The sequence below is a fragment of the Oncorhynchus kisutch genome, linkage group LG4 (assembly GCF_002021735.2).
Source record: "Oncorhynchus kisutch isolate 150728-3 linkage group LG4, Okis_V2, whole genome shotgun sequence".
In the NCBI taxonomy this organism is placed as follows: Eukaryota; Metazoa; Chordata; class Actinopteri; order Salmoniformes; family Salmonidae; genus Oncorhynchus; species Oncorhynchus kisutch.
In genome coordinates, this window is record NC_034177.2 from 37,039,048 (window position 1) to 37,062,287 (window position 23,240).

Below are 23,240 nucleotides of genomic sequence, written 5' to 3' on the forward strand. Positions count from 1 at the left end.
ACACCATTAATATGGAAATGATTGCTCAATGGCGGCACATAACTCGCATTTTAACTAAAGCAGACAGACATACATAAATAAGTAATGCTTTGCATCCCTGCAAGCAAGACGGCCAAATTACACCAGAATATTTACCTCCAGGCAAAGGTTAGGAAGCTCACCAGACCATTGTGTGTTGGTTATCCTTAGATAAAGCTGAAGCGTGCAAAGAAAGTTCCTTTACACATACACAGCGTTAAAAAAACTGGGAGAGCGGTGAGATGCTGAAAATGAATGAGATATCCATCCCGCTATTATTAATATTATTTCTGCCCATCCATCCCGCTATTATTAATATTATTTCTGCCCATCCATCGTCTATGTACGGTGCCAGATTGCAAAATGCTTATGCACTTATTCCCAACTCCCCCTCTAAACACACACACACACACCTGTGGTCTGTGGATTGAGTAGATTGTTGCAATGCACAGTGGTCATTAGCGGCCAAACCTTCCACTGAAGAGGCAGCCGATGAAAGCACGGCCATAATTGCGAGCCCTACATTTAACATTCTATTCTCACCCAGCACCTACTTTCCTTTTATACTTTGGGCTGCCGAGATAATCTCACATTGATTCTTCTGAGCACATTCAACGCCCTGTGTGCAAAACAATTATTTAATGTTGATGTTTGTACACCTTTTATTGTATCTCCATTTGCAATAATAGCATGTTTTAAGCAATAACATGAGGGCATGGCTTATGACATTTCATAATGACTGTGACGTGGTCATAGCCACGAGTTTAAGCCGAGTGTCGTAGACCACCACAGACATAATAGAAATGTCATAACACATAGACTCAGGTATATTATTGATTTTATACAATGGGTTACCAGCATTAAAAGCTAGTTTAATTCCCAAACCATCAAAAAAATATGTTACATTCACTAACACTGGTTGTCAATTGCAATTGTAGGTGTTCAAATCAAATCAAATTGTATTTGTCACATACACATCGTTAGCAGATGTTAATGCGAGTGTAGCAAAATGCTTGTGCTTTTAGTTCCGACCAAGCAGTAATATCTAACAACTAATCCAACAATTTCACAACTACCTTATACACACAAGTGTAAAGGAATGAATAAGAATATGTACATACAAATATATATGAGCTATGGCCGAACGGCATAAGAAAGATGCATTAGATGGTATAGAGTACAGTATATATATATATATGAGATGAGTAGGGTATGTAAACATTATATAAAGTGGCATAGTTTAAAATGACTAGTGATACATTTATTACATCCAATTTTTAATGATTAAAATGGCTAGAGATTGAGTCAGTATGTTTGCAGCAGCCACTCAATGTTAGTGATTGCTGTTTAACAGTCTGATGGCCTTGAGATAGAAGCTGTTTTTCAGTCTCTCGGTCCCAGCTTTGATGCACCTGTACTGACCTCGCCTTCTGGATGATATAAGGGTGAATAGGCAGTGGCTCAGGTGGTTGTTGTCCTTGATGATCTTTTTCGCCTTAGTGTGACATTGGGTGGTGTAGGTGTCCTGGAGAGCAGGTAGTTTGCCCCCGGTGATGCGTTGTGCAGACCTCACTACCGTCTGGAGAGCCCTACGGTTGTGGGAGGAGCAGTTGCCATACCAGGCGGTGATACAGCCCGACAGGATGCTGTTGAGCCTTCTTCACCATGCTGTCTGTGTGGGTGGACCATTTCAGTTTGTCCGTGATGTGTACCCCAAGGAACTTAACTTTCCACCTTCTCCACTACTGTCCCGTCGATGTGGATTAGGGGCAGCTCCCTCTGCTGTTTCCTGAATTCCATGATCATCTCCTTTGTTTGGTTGATGTTGAGTATGAGGTTATTTTCCTGACACCACACTCCGAGGGCCCTCACCTCCTCCCTGTAGGCCGTCTCATCGTTGTTGGTAATCAAGCCTACCACTGTAGTGTCGTCTGCAAACTTGATGATTGAGTTGGAGGCGTGCATGGCCACACAGTCATGGGTGAACAGGGAATACAGGAGAGGGCTGCGAACGCACCCATTTGGGGTTCCAGTGTTGAGGATCAGTGGGGTGGAGATGTTGTTTCCTACCCTAACCACCTGGGGGTGGCCCGTCAGGAAGTCCAGGAACCAGTTGCATAGGGAGTGGTCTAGACCCAGGGTCTCGAGCTTGATGACGAGATTGTAGGGTACTATGGTGTTAAATTCTGAGCTGTAGTCGATGAACAGCATTCTTACATAGGTATTCCTCTTGTCCAGATGGGTTAGGGCAGTGTGAAGTGTGATTGTGATTGCGTCGTCTGTGGACCTATTGAGGAGGTAAGCAAATTGGAGTGGGTCTAGGGTGTCAGGTAGAGTGGAGGTGATATGATCCTTGACTAGTCTCTCAAAGCACTTCATGATGACAGAGGTGAGTGCTACGGGGCGATCGTCATTTAGCTCAGTTACCTTAGCTTTCTTGGGAACTGGAACATTGGTTGCCTCTCTTGAAGCATGTGGGAATAGCAGACTGGGATTGATTGATAATGTCTGTTAACACACCTGCCAGCTGTTCTGCGCATGCCCTGAGGACGCGGCTAGGGACGCCGCCTGGGGCGGCAGACTTGCGAGGGTTAACTGGTCGTTAGTTCTATTTGTATTGACTGCCATGTAAAGCAAACAGTGCCCAAGCGCTGGTTGATAGTTCCAGAACTTTGGCTTATAGGGACGATGTCCATGGTTCTGAAAACAGTGCATGTCTATGCATAGGCAAATTGAAAGCCATATCGAAATTATGTATAGGGGAGCTGTCCATGGTTCTGAAAACAGCTCAGGTCTATGCATAATAATAGGCTACCTCTTATGTGATGTAGGTTACCTCAAAATAATATAGTAAACTCTCATGTTTTATTGCCCTGAAGCATTGTAGCAAAAGCATTGATACAGCAGATCAGAATAGAAACCACCATTACATGTTTTTTTCGACACATCGACTGTAATTTATTTATGATGCACATTGAATTGCACATTTCCATTCAGTGTACAATTAGTGAAATAGCTAACGCCAGGGTCTCAGCTGGGCGCCATTTCTCAGGAACAACTACCTTGTTGTTCCACCAAACTGTTAGTATGTTAGTCCATCTCCTCTTGTTTTCTGTGGACAGCTTCTAAGAGAGCTTTGCATCAGAGAGCTGCTGGATGTTAGTCATCCTGATACAGTGGTTGGTATACTCCGGGTCAGTTTTCATGTCATAAGAAGGAATAGCCCCCTACCACGGCCACAAATTGGTGAAAATCCCCATTGTAAAAGAGGCAACTGCGTCATGATTATTTTTATACAGATATAACTAAACATGCTGAAAAGTGTCTGTGTTGTTCGATGTACGGGTAACCAGGCCAAAAATCCTGACCTAAGGTTCGCATTGCTCCCAGAGTGGGAAATTGTGGGGACCCGGTTTCAAAGTGCATGTAGGTGTTGGTTGGTGGAATCGCCATCGACTGAGGATGAGGGGTCACCATTATGTGGTTGAATGAATATTATGTTCAAAACTAAACTATATTAATCAGTCTGACTGCATAATAATGTGAATGAATGCATCATGCCCTGTGTCTCTGGAGGATTTAGACAAGGTAGTGAGTCTTGCATCACGACTCAGTATGACTATAATGAACACGTGTCTAATTTGCACCATTTTACAATTATTAACTTGTCTGGGAACTCCTCTCCAACAGCCATTGAAATTGCAGGGTGCCAAATACAAATCAACAGAAATCTCATAAATATAATTTCTCAAACATACAAGTACTAGGCACCATTTTAAAGATAACATTCTCATTAATCCAGCTGCAGTGTCGGATTTCAAAAATGCTTTACAGCGAAAGCTCCACAAACGATTGCTAGGTCACCACCAAGTCACAGAAAAACCCAGCCATAAAATGAATCACTACCCTTTGCTGATCTTCATCAGATGACACTCATAGGACTTCATGTTACACAATACATGTATGTTTTGTTCGGTAAAGTTCATATTTATATAAAAAAAATCTCATTTTACATTGGTGTGTTATGTTCAGTAATTCCAAAACATGCAGTGATTTTGCAGAGAGCCACATAAATTTATAGAAATACGCATTAGAAATGTTGATGAAAATACTGTTGCGCAGTCAACATTAGTCAGAAATAGCATAAAAATATTCACTTACCTTTGATGATCTTCATCAGAATGCACTCCCAGGAATCCCAGTTCCACAATAAATGTTTGATTTGTTCGATAAAGTTAATTTATGTCCAAATAGGTTCTTTTGTTAGGGCGTTTGGTAAACAAATCCAAATGCACGTTCAGGTCCAGCCGAACGTCGGACAAAAAGTTCAAAAGGTTATATTACAGGTCGTAGAAACTTGTCAAACTAAGTATAGAATCAATCTTTAGGAAGTTTTTGTCATAAATGTTCAATAACGTTCCAACCGGAAAATTCCATTGTCTGTAGAAAAGCAATGGAACGAGAGCTACCACTGAATGCGCATGACTGAGATCAAAGCTGCTGCCAGACCTCTGACTCAATCCCCTCTCATTCTCCCCCACTTCACAGTAGAATCCTGAAACAACGTTCCAAAGATGCTTGAAATCTAGTGGAAGCCTTAGGAAGTGCAAAATGACCCATATCCCACTGTGTATTCGATAGGGGCTGAGTTCAAAAACTTTAAACCTCAGATCTTCCTGTTTGGATCTTTTCTCAGGTGTTTGCCTGCCATATGAGTTCTGTTATACTCACAGATATCATTCAAACAGTTTTAGAAACTTCGAAGTGTTTTCTATCCAATACTAATAATAATGTGCATATATCAGCATCTGGGACTGAGTAGGATGCAGTTTACTCTGGGCATGCTTTTCATCCAAAAGTGAAAATGCTGCCCCCTATCCCAAAGAAGTTTAAGAGACTAGATACAAATAGTTTAATCCTTGCGACCAATATTCTAGCACTAATTTACTAGGTGTAAATAATATTTACCAATCAAAGAACTACTCTGTAAAATGAGGAATGCATTTACTCATTTCAACTAATAAGATTTACTAGTCACAAAACAGAACGACTCAAAACACCATGATTGTGTAATGAAACCATGAAAAGTAGTGCACCTAAACTGAGATCTGGTGTTTGGAGGGTGTTTGAAAATAAACCCAATGTAAGTGTTCTGATACACTGAAAGTGTTTCTAAAACAGAATAGAGTGGTTCTTCAATCTGAATATTGGTGTTTTTAATAGAGTTGTTGTGAAAATACTTTTAGGGGATTCAGTAAGGGCTGTGGCGATCACGAAATATCGTCAGCTGGTGATTGTCAAGCAAATAACTGTCGGTCTCACGGTAACGTTAATTAACATAAAGACATTTAGCATCTCTTGGCTTCCACATGCCACTGATGCAGACTTTGGGAACATCTAATAAATCCATGTAATATACCCTACACCTTCACAATAAATCCATTATTTATTTTCGACAGGTGTAAAGAAGCATGATATGAAGAAAATGTTGTCTATTTCAGAAGAACAGATTAGCATACTCTTAGTTGACCTTATGTTAGGTTCTGATCTGGCTATGACAAATGGCTGTGGACTACACTAGTTCATTTAGCAGACACGATTTGCTTAGAATTCATTGACATGATTTTATATTATTTTAAAGTATAAAGAATACAATAAATCTGAATAAAATACAAATCTTTTCTCCAAATGATTTGAGGGAGTGCACATATGCTGCTATTCTCTGTTGAACATTTAACAAAGAAATACGTATTGCTATATGCTTAGTTTAGAGTTATTAATTAATGTAACTTTAGATGTTCTACAGACATTGGGCTATGTGTTTAGATTTTTAATGCATTGTAAAGCTGCATGATGCGACTCTAATGATGATTTGAAAAAAGATGCTTGAAAAACATGAGATCTGCTTTGTTTTTTTGCGCAAGCTGTACACACTTCATTAAGTGTGTGCCATAAGACTCCTGAACAGCTAATCGTAGGGCTACCCAGATCCCTAGTTTACGCAGCTACTCTCTGTTTATAATCTATGCATAGTCACTTTAAATCTACCTACATGTACGTATTACCTCAATTACCTCAACTAACAAGTTCCCTCGCACATTGACTCTGTACCCCCTGTATATACAGTTGAAGTCGGAAGATTACATACACTTAGGTTGGAGTTATTAAAACTTGTTTTTCAACCATTCCACAAATTTCTTGCTAACAAACTATAGTTCTGGCAAGTCGGTTAGGATATCTACGTTGTAAAAGACACAAGTAATTTTTGAGTCAGAAGTTTACATAAACTAAGTTGACTGTGCCTTTAAACCGCTTGGAAAATTCCAGAAAATTATGTCATGGCTTTAGAAGCTTCTGATAGGCTAATTTACATAATTTGAGTCAATTGGAGCTGTACTTGTGGATGTTTTTCAAAGCCTATCTTAAAACGCAGTGCCTCTTTGCTTGACATCATGGGAAAATCAAAATAAATCAGTCAAGACCTGTAGACCTACACAAGTCTGGTTCATCCTTGGGAGCAATTTACAAATGCCTGAAGGTACCAAGTTAATCGGTACAAACAATAGTACGCAAGTATACACACCATGGGACCAGGCAGGCATCATACTGATCAGGAAGGAGATGGGTCTCCTAGAGATGAACGTACGTTGGTGCGAAAAGCGCAAATCAATCCCAGAACAACAGCAAAGGACCTTGTGAAGATGCCAAGCAATCTGAATGACCCTAACAAACTTCCAAAGTTGTGGCAAAATTGCTAAAGGACAACAAAGTCAAGGTATTGGAGTGGCCATCACAAAGCCCTGACTTCAATCCCATAGACAATTTGTGGGCAGAACTGAAAAAGCGTGTGCGAGCAAGGAGGCCTACAAACCTGACTGAGTTACACCAGCTGTCAGGAGGAATGGGCCAAAATTCCCCCAATTTATCGTGGGAAGCTTGTGGAAGGCTACCCGAAACGTTTGACCCAAGTTAAACAATTTAAAGGCAATGCTACCAAATACTAATTGAGTGTATGTAATGTTTTGAACCACTGGGAATGTGATGAAATAAATAAAAGATTAAACAAATACTTTTCTCTACTATTATTTAGACTTTTCACATTCTTAAAATAAAGTGGTGATCCTAACTGCCCTAAAACAGGGAAATTTTACTAGGATTAAATGTCAGGAATTGTGAAAAACTGAGTTTATATGTATTTGGCTAAGGTGTATGTAAACTTCCGACTTCAACTGTATGCTGTGGCCTGTAGGCTAATTACTTATGTACATTTACATGCACTTTGTTTTTCTTAACAGAATAGCTAGTGTTTTTCAGACTATTTTGGTAATTGGCCTCGGTAACCTAGCAGATGTCCTGGCAGATTAGGCACCTCTTGTACGCCAAATGGCCTTGCCCCTAAAATCGTGAAATGCCAGGCTTGCTGCTATGGTTACATCAACACAAACTGACACATGAATCATATATTGTGTGCTGCTGGTGAGAAAGAAAGGATGCAACGTCTGAACAAGGCTTTCTGCAGGGACATGGAACCAGTCGATGGGGCTGAAGGGGCTGGGGTCTACCGAACCAGAGAGACATCATGACCCCCTTGTCTTTCGCTCTGAGCAGCATGCGCCGGTGGGGCATGTTGGTGGATACAGTAGGTATGCCCTGGTAGCGTGCTAGGGCTTAAGGTCAAAGTTTATCCAAACAGCAGATGGTTCCGCGGGACATAGAGGGAGTGTGTTGTGCAGTGGAGGAGTGGAACAGTGGAGGAATGGAGGCACGCAGGACTCAGCTTTATCTGCTTCCACTGGGCTGGGCTGGTATACACATCTTGGAATCTATGATAGCAAAGCACACAGAGAATACTCAGAATATACACTCAAAGCAGACACACACACACACACACAAGCAGGCACACACACATACACACTATATTTGAATTGATAGAACACAAGAAATACCCAATCTGGCATAGAATGTACATTTCAAAGAGACACAAACCTCATAACATAATGCATAGCTCATCAATGCAGCACATACCAGTTATGTAAATGTGTGAGATTGTAAGGGCACATTGTTATACTGATTTGAAATGTTTTGTGAAGCAATCGTCTCCAACATTACCAGAGAGAGGATCTCTAAGCACCTGGAACAAATCCCCACCCTTGAAGTTTGTTGATCTAATTTACACCAATGCTTTGAATCTGAGGCAGTGAACAGCACATTTCACAAATTGAAATGGAGAGAAATACATAAATATGCTGTGTGCTGTGTGTACCATGCACAAACCAAACCAATTCTCCTGTGGTTGACTTGCTCTAAGCTCGCTGCACAAACAAGCTTTTCCTGCTCAAGGCCGTGAGCCGGGGACACTGGTAAATTAGGCCCTGTTTTTGACTGATGAAATTGGTTCCAATGCTCCACTGCATCAGTCTACACAGGGGAAAGAAAGTCACAATAATTCAAAATGAACTGTACGTTTGATAAGAGACTGCACATGGAGTAGAGCATGTCGCCCAAGTGGTTATTCCTGTCAATACTGGGCTTACATCATCAATAAGAGTTCTTTCTGGAACATGGCAGAGACGTGTTTTGCTCTCATGCTGATCAGAGATGCAACTCAGGGGCATAGAACACATATATGTAGACATTAACCCACATAACTACTGTACATTAAAACCAGTTGGTTGATTTTCCACTTAGAAGATTTTTCCACTGAGAACATTGTATGGTATTCTGTGTACATGATCTACTTTCCTGTTTCTTCCTACATATTGCACAGAATGCTACATATCGAACACATGTCAAGATCAGTGACAGTATTCACAAATATACACTTGTCAGCAGTGGTTGGAACCAGTTCAGGGAACAGAACCGAAACTGGGAAAATAACATTTTTCAAAAAACGGTAACAAAAGTGATCTCTAGATTTAAAAAGGGAATACATTTTTATTTATTTATTTGGAACTAGTTAATAATGTATTTTGTGTTTCAAGCACAAAAAACACCATCACAGTGCTTATGCAAAGCACTCACTCTGTCACTCAGAAACTGCTCCAGTGTCTGCCTGTCAGCTAGTTTTCTAGGATAGTTAAGGATACTGTAGTTATCACGTTTCACATTGGATGCATTAACCCATAAGAGTCTAAGCCCTGTCTAAGCAAGGGGAGGGGAGTTTAGGGGTTCTAATTAGATATATGGATTTTTTTTTGGTACAAAAATTATATTTGATTAACATTTTTATTTGGCCTTACTGCTATTACATCGAACAATAGCTAGTACCCCAAAAAAATCTAAAGGAAGTTTGTTCTGAGAGATATAATGAAGATCAGGAAAGATATAAATACATTTTATATACATGCATTTAGCCCCTTATTGTTGGCACTAAACTTTCTCCATAAATACTTCCATTGCTTTTTTTCCAACTGGTACTGGGAACCAGACAAGTCTTGAGGCCTGTGTCAAAACATTTGACACAATTGAGTGTCTCATCTTTCCATTGAGGGGTCATAATAGTTTGTAGACCAAACCGTTCGAACGCTACAGATGATTTTGTGTGAAGAATGATTTTAGGGATGTCTCATGGTCTGACAAACACCGCGCTAACTCTGTTGCCTATCACTGCAGATGTGGAAGTGTGACATAGGCGGATGCCGTGGATTGAGACACATCCAATTCAAACAGATACAGTGCCTTGCAAAGGTATTCACCCTATTGGCATTTTTCCTATTTTGTTGCATTACAACCTGTAAATTAAATCGATTTTTATTTGGATTTCATGCAATGGACATACACAAAATAGTCCAAATAGTCCAAAAGGGAAATGAAACAATAACTTGTTTAAACAATTCAAAAAGATTTCAAACGGAAAAGTGGTGTGCATATGTATTCACCCCCATTTGCTCTGAAGCCCCTAGATAAGATCTAGCGCAACCAATCTCCTTCAGAAGTCACATAATTAGTTCATAAATAAAGTCCACCTGTGTGCAATCTAAGTGTCACATGATCTGTCACATGATCTCAGTAGATATACACCTGCTCTGAAAGGCCCCAGAGTCTGCAACACCACTAAGCAAGGGGCCCCACCAAGCAAGCGGCACCATGAAGACCAAGGAGCTCTACAAACAGGTCAAGGATAAAGTTGTGAAGTTCAGATCAGGGTTGGGTTATAAAAGCATATCAGAAACTTTGAACATCCCACGGAGCACCAATAAATCCATTCTAAAAAATAGAAAGAATATGGCACCAAAACAAACCTGCCAAGAGAGGGCCGCCCACCAAAACTCACGGACCAGGCAAGGAGGGCATTAATCACCCTGAAGGAGCTTCAAAGCTCCACAACAGAGATTGAAGTATCTGTCCATAGGACCACTTTAAGCTGTATACTGCAAATAGTTGAGCATCACGGAAGAGTCCTCCAGAAACAAGCCATTGATTAATAAAAAAATATGCAAGGAAAATGCTATGTCTGGCGCAAACCCAACACCTCTCATCACCCTGAGAACACCATCTCCGCAGTGAAGCATGGTGGTGGCAGAATCATGCTGTTGGGATGTTTTTCATCGGCAGGAACTGGCAGGGACTGGGAAACTGGTCCGAATTGAAGGAATGATGGATGGTGCTTGATATCCAAGATGGCGTAGCAGTCGGACGTCTTGTCGTGTCGTGTCCCTTGTATATATCGTATATATCATTTTTTAAACATATTCTTCTTCGCATATCTTTTAAAACATTTTGCTATCTCCTTGCTTGCTAATTTGGCCTGCTAATTCGCTAGCTTGTTTAACCCCGGTCCGCTAACTTCTACCTTGTTTAGCCCCGGCCTACTAACCGTCTGAATCGCCGCGACCCAAACACTCACTGGACCCATATTTACTTTCAATCTCTTTTCGATTTTTTATTTGTTTATACCTTCCGGTAACCTGCCTCACCCAATGTGATACGGAATCGCTATTATTTTAAATTTTTAGAACACACTCAAGAACCTCCAGAAGCTAACCAGCTAACTAACTACAAGCTACAAGCAATTTAGTCATTGTTAGCCACTGCTAGCGGCTTTTACCTTTTACCTTCTGCACAGCCAGCCAGTTTTTTTAACCTGGATAATACTCGCCAGTCCAGCTTCCCTGCCCCATCCACCGCTGCCCCCTGGACACATAGCTGATACATGCTGGACTGTCCATTAATCACGGTACTCCATTCTGCTTGTTTATGTTTTCACAGGCTCTGTGTGTAGTTAATCCGACCCTCCCTGCCTAGTCAACGCCATTTTACATGCTGTTGTTGTACTAGCTGATTAGCTGTTGTTGTCTCACCTATTGTTTTAGCTACTGTTTTAGCTACTGTTTTAGCTAGCTCTCCCAATTCAACACCTGTGATTACTGTATGCCTCTTTTATTTTTATTTTTTATTTGATTTATTTTACCTTTATTTAACCAGGCAAGTCAGTTAAGAACACATTCTTATTTTCAATGACGGCCTGGGAACAGTGGGTTAACTGCCTGTTCAGGGGCAGAACGACAGATTTGTACCTTGTCAGCTCGGGGGTTTGAACTCGCAACCTTCCGGTTACTAGTCCAACGCTCTAACCACTAGGCTACGCTGCCGCCCCGCTGTATGTCTCTCTCAAATGTCAATATGCCTTGTATACTGTTGTTCAGGTTAGTTATCATTGTTTTAGTTTACAATGGAACCCCTAGTTCCACTCTTCATACCCCTGATACCTCCTTTGTCCCACCTCCCACACATGCGGTGACCTCACCCATTACAACCAGCATGTCCAGTGATACAACCTCTCTCATCATCACCCAGTGCCTGGGCTTACCTCCGCTGTACCCGCACCCCACCATACCCCTGTCTGCGCATTATGCCCTGAATATATTCTACCATGCCCAGAAATCTGCTCCTTTTATTCTCTGTCCCCAACACTCCAGGCAACCAGTTTTGATAGCCTTTAGCCGCACCCTCATTCTACTCCTCCTCTGTTCCGCGGGTGATGTGGAGGTAAACCCAGGCCCTGCATGTCCCCAGGCACCCTCATTTGTTGACTTCTGTGATCGAAAAAGCCTTGGTTTCATGCATGTCAACATCAGAAGCCTCCTCCCTAAGTTTGTTTTACTCACTGCTTTAGCACACGCTAACCCTGATGTCTTTGCCGTGTCTGAATCCTGGCTCAGGAAGGCCACCAAAAATTTAGATTTCCATACCCAACTATAACATTTTCCGTCAAGATAGAACTGCCAAAGGGGGAGGAGTTGCAGTTTACTACAGAGATAGCCTGCAAAGTAATGTCATACTTTCCAGGTCCATACCCAAACAGTTCGAACTACTAATTTTGAAAATTACTCTCTCCAGAAATAAGTCTCTCACTGTTGCCGCCTGCTACCGACCCCCCTCAGCTCCCAGCTGTGCCCTGGACACCATTTGTGAATTGATCGCCCCCCATCTAGCTTCAGAGTTTGTTCTGTTAGGTGACCTAAACTGGGATATGCTTAACACCCCGGCAGTCCTACAATCTAAGCTAGATGCCCTTGAGGGCTAGATGCCCTCAATCTCACACAAATCATCAAATTATCAATCTCACACAAATCACCAGGTACAACCTTAAATCTGTAGACAAGGGCACCCTCATAGACGTCATCCTGACCAACTGGCCCTCCAAATACACCTCCGCTGTCTTCAACCAGGATCTCAGCGATCACTGCCTCATTGCCTGTATCCGCTACGGAGCCGCAGTCAAACGACCACCCCTCATCACTGTCAAACGCTCCCTGAAACACTTCTGTGAGCAGGCCTTTCTAATCGACCTGGCCCGGGTATCCTGGAAGGACATTGACCTCATCCCGTCAGTTGAGGATGCCTGGTCATTCTTTAAAAGTAACTTCCTCACCATTCAAAAAATGCAGAACTAAGAACAGATATAGCCCTTGGTTCACTCCAGAAGTGACTGCCCTCGACCAGCACAAAAATAGCCTGTGGCGGACTGCAATAGCATCGAATAGTCCCCGCCATATGCAACTGTTCAGGGAAGTCAGGAACCAATACACGCAATCAAAGCTAAGGCCAGCTTCTTCAGGCAGAAGTTTGCATCCTGTAGCTCCAACTCCAAAAAGTTCTGGGACACTGTGAAGTCCATGGAGAACAAGAGCACCTCCTCCCAGCTGCCCACTGCACTGAGGCTAGGTAACACGGTCACCACCGATAAATCCATGATTATCGAAAACTTCAACAAGCATTTCTCAACAGCTGGCCATGCCTCCCGCCTGGCTACTCCAACCTCGGCCAACAGCTCCGCCCCCCCCGCAGCTACTCGCCCAAGCCTCTCCAGGTTCTCCTTTACCCAAATCCAGATAGCAGATGTTCTGAAAGAGCTACAAAACCTGGACCCGTACAAATCAGCTGGGCTTGACAATCTGGACCCTCTATTTCTGAAACTATCCGCCGCCATTGTCGCAACCCCTATTACCAGCCTGTTCAACCTCTCTTTCATATCGTCTGAGATCCCCAAGGATTGGAAAGCTGCCGCAGTCATCCCCCTCTTCAAAGGGGGAGACACCCTGGACCCAAACTGTTACAGACCTATATCCATCCATCCCTGCCTATCTAAGGTCTTCGAAAGCCAAGTCAACTAACAGGTCACTGCCATCTCGAATCCCACCGTACCTTCTCCGCTGTGCAATCTGGTTTCCGAGCCGGTCACGGGTGCACCTCAGCCACGCTCAAGGTACTAAACGATATCATAACCGCCATCGTTAAAAGACAGTACTGTGCAGCCGTCTTCATCGACCTTGCCAAGGCTTTCGACTCTGTCAATCACCATATTCTTATCGGCAGACTCAGTAGCCTCGGTTTTTCAGATGACTGCCTTGCCTGGTTCACCAATTACTTTGCAGACAGAGTTCAGTGTGTCAAATCGGAGGGCATGCTGTCCGGGCCTCTGGCAGTCTCTATGGGGGTGCCACAGGGTTCAATCCTCGTGCCGATTCTTTCCTCTGTATATATCAATGATGTTGCTCTTGCTGCGGGCGATTCCCTGATCCACCTCTACGCAGACGACACCATTCTATATACTTCCGGCCCGTCCTTGGACACTGTGCTATCTAACCTCCAAACGAGCTTCAATGCCATACAACACTCCTTCCGTGGCCTCCAACTGCTCTTAAACGCTAGTAAAACCAAATGCATGCGTTTCAACCATTCGCTGCCTGCACCCTTCAACCATTCGCTGCCTGCACCCGCACGCCTGACCAGCATCACCACCCTGGATGGTTCCGACCTTGAATATGATGGACATATATAAGTACCTAGGTGTCTGGCTAGACTGTAAACTCTCCTTCCAGACTCATATCAAACATCTCCAATCGAAAATCAAATCAAGAGTCGGCTTTCTATTCCGCAACAAAGCCTCCTTCACTTCACTCACGCCGCCAAACTTACCCTAGTAAAACTGACTATCCTACCGATCCTCGACTTCGGCGATGTCATCTACAAAATTGCTTCCAACACTCTACTCAGCAAACTGGATGCAGTTTATCACAGTGCCATCAGTTTTGTCACTAAAGCACCTTATACCACCCACCACTGCGACTTGTATGCTCTAGTCGGCTGGCCCTCGCTACATATTCGTCGCCAGACCCACTGGCTCCAGGTCATCTACAACTCCATGCTAGGTAAAGCTCCACCTTATCTCAGTTCACTGGTCATGATGGCAACACCCATCTATAGCACGTGCTCCAGCAGGTGTATCTCACTGATCATTCCTAAAGCCAACACCTCATTTGGCCGCCATTCGTTCCAGTTCTCTGCTGCCTGTGACTGGAACGAATTGCAAAAATCGCTGAAGTTGGAGACTTTTATCTCCCCCACCAACTTCAAACATCTGCTATCTGAGCAGTTAACCGATCGCTGTAGCTGTACATAGTCTATCGGTAAATAGCCCACCCATTTTTACCTACCTCATCCCCATACTGTTTTTATTTATTTACTTTTCTGCTCTTTTGCACACCAATATCTCTACCTGTACATGACCATCTGATCATTTATCACTCCAGTGTTAATCTGCAAAATGTTAATTATTCGCCTACCTCCTCATGCCTTTTGCACACAATGTATATAGACTCCCCTTTTTTCTACTGTGTTATTGACTTGTTAATTGTTTACTCCATGTGTAACTCTGTGTTGTCTGTTCACACTGCTATGCTTTATCTTGGCCAGGTCGCAGTTGCAAATGAGAACTTGTTCTCAACTAGCCTACCTGGTTAAATAAAGGTGAAATAAAAAATAAAAATAAAATAGACAAGGACATTCAAGAGATTTGAAACTGGGATGGAGGTTCACCTTCCAGCAGGACAATGACCCTAAGCATACTGCTAAAGTAACACTCGAGTGGTTTAAGGAGAAACATTTAAATATCTTGGAATGGCCTAGTCAAAGCCCAGAATGCAATCAAATTGAGAATTTGTGGTATGACTTAAAGATGGGGCTAGGGGGCAGCATTTTCACTTTTGGATGAAAGGCGTGCCCAGAGTAAACTACCTCCTACTCTTTCCCTGATATTCCCAGAATATATGCATATTATTATTCCTGGTGGATAGAAAACACTCTGAAGTTTCTAAAACTGTTTGAATTATGTCTGTGAGTATAACAGAACTCATATGGCAGAAAAAAACCTGAGAAGAAATCCAAACAGGAAGTGAGAACTCAATTTAGAATACAGTGCCATTGGATGTCCATCTTAGATATGGATGAGAATGCACTTCCTAGGGCTTCCACAAGATGTCACCGTCTTTAGATTCTGGTTATATGATTCTGCTATAAAGGTGGGGCTCATAATACCTCTTTGAGTGGGTGGTCTGGCAGAAAACCTCGGTCTCGAGAGAGTGTTCTTGCGTTCCAATGCCTTTCTTCAGACAATGAAATTCTCCGGTTGGAACCTTATTGCTGATTAATGTTTAAAACTTCCTAAATATGGATTGCATACATCATTTGACTTGTTTCTACGACCTGTAACGGAACATTTTGAGTTTTTGTCTGGAGGAATTGCTCGTGCTTTTTGAGGATTGAATGCTGTGCTGAACAAGCTAACAACAAGTGTCTAAATTATATGCTTTTTGGAACTTTATGGAACATTTATGGTCGAACTGGGATTCCTGGAAATGCCTTCTGATGAAGATATTCAAAGGTAAGTGAATATTTATAGTGTTTTTTTGTAGCTTCTGTTGACGCCAAAATGGCGGCTATTCCTTTGGGTTCTGAGCGCCGTTCTCAGAGTATTCTTTTTCCGTAAAGTAAAAAAAAAAAATCTGACACAGCAATTGCATAGAGGATACGTTTATCTTTAATTCTGTGAATAGCACTTGCATATTTTATCAATGTTTATTGTGAGTATTTCTGCAAAATCACCGGATGTTTTGGAATCAAAACATTACTGCACATAACGCGCCAATGTAACCTGAGACTTTTTATATATATATATATATATATATATATATATATATATATATATATATATGCACATTATCGAACAAAACACACAATACATGTATAACATGATGTCCTATGAGTGTCATCTGATGGAGATAATCAAAGGATAGTGATTCATTTTATCTATATTTATGCTTTTGTGACTGTGAAAAATCGCTGTGTGTTTTTGAATTTGGTGGTCATCTAACGTAAAAATATGTTGTGTTTTCGCTGTAAAACATTTTAAAAATCGGACACGATGGGTAGATTAACAAGATGTTTATCTTTCATTTGCTGTATTGGACTTGTTAATGTGTGAAAGTTAAATATTTCTAAAGAATATTTTTTTCAGCTGAATGAGAGGGGGTGTTCCCTTTTGGGAACTCCTTGTGCCCCTTAGCCCCTTAAGGAGAAACATTTAAATGTATTGGAATGGCCTAGTCAAAGCCTAGAATGCAATCCAATTGAGGATTTGTGGTACGAATTAAAAAAGACTGTACACCAGTGGAACCCATCCAACTTACAGGAGCTGGAGCAGTTTTGCCTTGAAGAATGGGCAAAAATCCCAGTGGCTAGATGTGCCAAGCTTATAGAGACATACCCCAGGAGACCTGCAGTTGTAAATGCTGCAGAAGGTGGCTCTACAAAGTATCGACTTTGGGGGGTGAATAGTTATGCACGCTCAAGTTCCAACCGGGCAATAGCGTATTCATTACAGAGGAAAAAGAAGGAACGAACCTTTCTAAAGACTGTTGACATCTGCTGGAAGCCTTGGGAAGTGCAATCTGGCCCCATAGACACAGCATATTGGATAGGCAATCACTTAAATGAAACTACAAACCTCAGATTTCCCACTTCCTGGTTGGATTTGTCTCAGGTTTTCGCCTGCCGTATGAGTTCTGTTATACTCCTAGACATCATTCAAACAATTTTAGAAACGTCAGTGTTTTCTATCCAATACTACTAATACTATGCATATATTAGCATCTGGGACAGAGTAGCAGGCAGTTTATTCTGGGCACCTTATTTATTCAAGCTACTCAATGCTGCCCCCCTGTCACCAAGAAGATAAACTATGTGGCGATACACAATTTAATTTAAACATCCACATGACTTCTCTTTGGAGTAATTTGTTATCATAACTCTGTGTGGTTAATTAACTTTTTCTATCCTGACTCACCGCAATTCATTAATCGAGTGATTTTGTTCTGTAGTGTCTGGCAACTAGCGAGGTTATATCTTGACATCTGATAGTGGATGTATGCACTCCAATGTGTACTTTTAAGGCATGGGATATTTTTCCAATATAAATCTTATTACAAGAACACTGTAAAATAGAAATAACTCATTTTGTGGCGCAAGGTATACTAATATCCCAAACACATTATAATGCACATCATATTATGATGCCCAGTGCTTTAAGCCAAGCCTCGTCCATGTCCACCCCTCTCTTTCACTCCAAGCAGAAAACTTATTTAGCATTTTGCACCCTACACTTGCCCTGTCCAAGCTGCTCTATTCACGCTGATTGTTGGAGTTATTTAATTAGCTCAACAAAACAACTATGTTGATTTCACAGGGTATAAAAGGAACAGAAAGGAACAATATAAACCAGTACTTTTCTGGGGTTCGAACTGGCTCAGAACTACATTAGGTTGGTCGGAACAATGGAACGTAACAAAAATAATAGTGGTTCTCTTCAGAATGAAACGATTGGGATATAATTTTGGCTCCAAAGGCAATATGTCCCATGCAATCTGTTTGCAGTCCTTAGAGAGGTGATTTAGTAACACTGGCTATCGAATCAAATGAGAGAGAAGGAGCTGAAGAGCTGTGGATAGTAAATTGGGAAAGAATTATCAGTAAATTGTACAGTGCGGGAGAGGAGAGAGTACCTGTGGAAACAGTTATTTAATGAGAGTTTGATACTAAGAGAGAACAGAAACTTGGAGGAAACTCGCCTTTTCAATTAGATTTAGCTCAGCAGCACCGCTCACAGGCCCTTTCCCCCTGACACCTCACAACTATACAGTGAGCAATGTTTACAACTTTACATAAGTCACCAAACTTTTCAACTCAGACGGGTGTGCAAAGCGAGGGGAGGGCATCAGTAGATTTCTGTGCCTTTAGATTATCCCTCAAGTTTACCCCATGTGTACTTAATATAAACCACCTTTAAGCCCAATGTAAGACGTTGACAATCTGTTGAGTTTTAGATCACACCTGCAGAACATAAGCTCAGCACTGATAAATGTATTAATACCAGAGATGACAGGAGTGACACTCATGGCAGGGACCGCTATAGACTGCACACTTCATTATCCCAGTTTAGACACACCCATATGCCTTGCCTCCTTTTCTATGGCAGGGGGGACGTCCCCTGGAGGAGGCTCCCACACTGACTGCCTGTCTGACTGACTGACAGCCATGTCCTTATAGCTCATCTTCCCTCTCCTCCTCCTCTGGCTCATATTTAGAGAATTGGAGGCGGCTGCATCATCCATCATGAGGAAGGAGGAGAGCAATAGAGGGAGAGTGAAAGAGGGAGAAAAAAAGAAAGATAGAAAGGAGAGGGTTAGAGTTACAGAAAAATTAGAGAGAGGGAGAGAGAGAGAGGGGAAGAGAAAAATAAAAAGAGAGAGGACAGTGTTAAGGAGAGGGGTATATAGAGAGAAAGAAAGATAGAGAAGGAGGAGAGAGACATCTAGGTGGGTAGACAGGCTCTCTGGCGGGGCCTTGGCAGGAGTGATGGATGGAAGGAGAGGTGTAGTCCTCTCACAGCCCAACGACTGTCCTCCCTTTCAGGGGCGTCATGCACCCATTATTTTAGAGGGGGCACAAAGTACGTGAAGAAGGAGGGGGTGGAAGTCAAAGAATTTTGAATTTTTAAAACACCTGAAAAAGTGTATTTCTTGCAATATAGAGCCATAATCCTTACGTCTAATTCTCTGTCTATTTTTTCTGCATAGGTTATCTAAGCATACTTCTTGTACGCAACTGTTCAATTGAAATTTTAATTATCGATGCACATTGATTATTTTGAGAACTTTTGTGCCTTAGCAGTTTAGTACAACTGCCACACTGGTTTATAGTGTCATCCGGGGTGGCAGGGTAGCCTAGTGGTTAGAGCCTTTGGACTGGTAACCAAAAGGTTGCAAGTTCAAATCCTGCCCCCGCACAAAGCAGTTAACCCACTGTTCCTAGGCCGTCATTGAAAATAAGATTTTTTTTCTTAACTGACTTGCCTAGTTAAATAAGGTAAAATTTAAAATAAAATAAAATTCTTGCCAGCAGGCATGCCAGCTAAGATAGTTAGACAAGCTACAATAACATGATTGATAGCCTGAAATGGCTTGAAAGTTAGTTATGAGGTTCGGAAATTGGGAACCTACTGTATCTAGCTGGTTAGTTAAAGCCAACTTCATAGAATTGCTAGGTGGCTAGTATTACAGACAAACAATACATTTTAGTTTTATTTATTCATTAATAAGGAATCAATAGGCGACAGAGCTTGATCAAATTAATTTACAAACATACCTCCTGCGAGTCCTGGCCATCACCGACAGCGACAATCAAACCAAACACTGTCACTCCTCCACTGGCGTAGAACATCTTTGGGCTTAAAAATTAAGTTTAGTAATTAATTGAACATCTGAAAATTTAAATAAACTGGACAAATCTGATGGGGCATGTTTCCTTGTGTCCCGTATGGGCATGACACCTTTGCCCTCCTCCTCTTGGACAGTGGAGCTCAATACCACAGACAATTCTCACTGTCTGAGAAGTCTCACACGGCAACCATGCAACAAATCAGGTTTTCAAAAGTTGTTTTACCTTTCTGGCTATTTATTTGAAGGAAATAAACCATACCAATACAGTAATTCTCAATTTACTTTAATAAAGGTGATAATGTGCAAAAACAACTACTTTGCATAAAGAAAACGTGTCAAACTATTTCTAGGTGTTTCCTTTGTTATTCAGAATAAAGTGGAAATAGAATGTAGAGAAAACAAGTTGTTTTGTTATTGGTGTACTTCGACTGTTTACAATGGGACCAAACACATACCGTATAGTATGACATATTTTGTGTCATTCGAAAGTAGAGATGGATGCTTTTGTGAAACTTACACTCAATTATTCAACTGAGGTGCTTGCATGTCTGACTGTCTTCTTGGCTGAATGGATTGAAGTGAATCTATGTGAATGAGATTCACATTGTGATAATTAAGAAACAACAAACAAAGAGGTCCTTCTCATTGTTTGTGGAGTATTAAAGAATTGTTGAAAAATCCTCCCATGTGTTTGGAAGGCGTAAGCAGTATCATACCTCCCCAAAATAAAGCCTCATACCTCTGACTTCCTTTATGAGAGCGAGGTAGAGGGAAAGAGGGAAAAGAAAAGATAGAAGGAGAGGTAGACAGAGATATATTCCGAGACAGAGAGAGATATCCTCCATTCAATTTATCTTCCCTAGCTGACACATACTGGATGCATAATCAGTTAATGCTGATGGTAAAACAGTCTGACTAGTGTTACCAAGGCAGTTACGGGCAGATCTGTATGTGCAACACCGGTATGCCAGCCCGTGGGCACCTTGAGCTCTGTGTCTGGATAATCTATCTGTATATACAGTATTTATTGCATGTTCCCTCTCATTGAGTTGGTTAGCCTGTTTGTGTGTGCTTAACCCCTGGACTGTTTTCACTGCCACACCGCTTCATTATATGATATGTCATAGTTTGCTTGTTTGTAAATTAAATAGTTGTTATAGTTTGGGGTTATCTTGGTGTGTGGGTCCTTCTGTAAGAGCCCCCTTATTACGATCTGCAGTGTGTCATGGGTTTAAGTGAGTATGAATGGCTGTGTAATTGGCATGGCTGGCAGAACGTCATTTTGCTTGTCAAGGAGATTGACATTTATTAAATTAATCTAACGCTGAGTGTTGTTCTCTCCCTAGGAGCATAGCAAACTGATGCCAATACAACAAGATAAATGTCAATGCAAAATATACTTTCACAGATTCAGATCTACTCAAATCCATGTGTGGTAAGTAAGTAACTCAAACTTTTGGTCCAGTCCCACATTTGCTTGAATCCATGATTTATTCAAAAGCATAATTTATGCATGTTGCTAGTATGAAGGTAGAAGCCAAGACACTTTAATATATTTTACAAGCACTCTGGATCCATTTGAATGATTATGGCCATCACCATTAGCATTCTCTAATGGTCGTGAGTCCTCGGAAATAACATTTTTAATAGAGAGATGTGGGTTAAATACCCATTTGAAGATGGATAACTTCTGTGATGTATTTTTGTTTTTATGTTACCTTTAAGGACCTTTTACTTTTTACACAAATCAAATCAAAATAAAATAAAATTGTATTAGTCACATGAAGGTCGAGAGCTTCAAGTTCCTTGGTGTGCACATCACCAACAAACTATCATGGCCCAAACACACCAGAACAGTCATGAAGAGGACCTCTATACCTACCACATTGCAAGCGGTACTGGAGTGCCAAGTATAGGTCCAAAAGGCTTCTTAACAGCTTCTACCCCAAGACATAACAATCAAATAGCTACCCGGACTATTTACACTACTGCTACTCACTGTTTATTATCTATGCATAGTCACTTTACCCCTACCTATGTACATGTGCATATCACCTCAATTACCTCAACTAACCTATACCCCTGCACATTGACTCGGAACAGGTACCACCTGTATATTGTCACGACTTCCTCCCAAGTCGGTTCCTCTCCTTGTTCGGGCGGCGTTCGGCGGTCGACGTCACCGGTCTTCTAGCCATCGCCGATCCACTTTTCATTTTCCATTTGATTTGTCTTGTTTTCCCGACACACCTGGTTGTACCCTCACACATGTATTTAACCCTCTGTTCCCCCATGTATGTGTGTGGAATTGTTTGTTGTTACGTGTATGTGCACGTCAGACTGGTTTGCGCCGGGTTATGTCAACCCGTATTTGTTTATTGTTCTTAGTGCCGTGTGTCTGTTCGCCATAATAAAGGGCTCCGTTTTGCTACCCAATTCTGCTCTCCTGCACCTGATTTCCCTGCAGGAAATTGTAAGTAAGCATTTCACGATAAGGTCTACATCTGTTGTACTCAGTGCATGTGATAAATACAATTTTATTTGAGCCTTAAAATGTCATCCTCTTGATTAACTGTTCAAGAGTCTTATGGATTGGTGGTAGAAGCTGTTAAGAAGCCATTTTGACAAAGGCTTGCCATGCAATGGCAGAGAAAACAGTCTATGACTAGATGTGTCTGGACTCCTTGGCAATTTTTTGTGCCTTCCTTTGGGCCTTCCTCTTACACCGCCTGGAAAGGAGGTCCTAAGTGGCCTGTGGCTTCGTCCCAGTGACGTACTGGGCCATACGCACTACCCTCTATAGTGCCTTGCAGTCGGAGGCTGAGCAGTTGCCATACCAGATGGTGATGTAACCAGTCAGGATGCTCTCGATGGTGCAGCTGTAGAACCTTTTGAGGATCTGAGGACCCATGCCAAATCTTTTCAGTCTCCTGAGGGGGAATAGGCATTGTCGTGGCCGCTTCACAACTGTCTTGGTGTTGACCATGATAGTTTGTTTGGAACATGATAGTTTGTTAGTTATTTGGACACCAAGGAACTTGAAGCTCTCAACCTGCTCCACTACAGCCCGATGAGAATGGGGGCGTGGTCGCGCCTCCTTTTTTCTGTAGTCCACAATCATTTCCTTTGTCTTGATCATGTTGAGGGAGCGGTAGTTCATTTAGC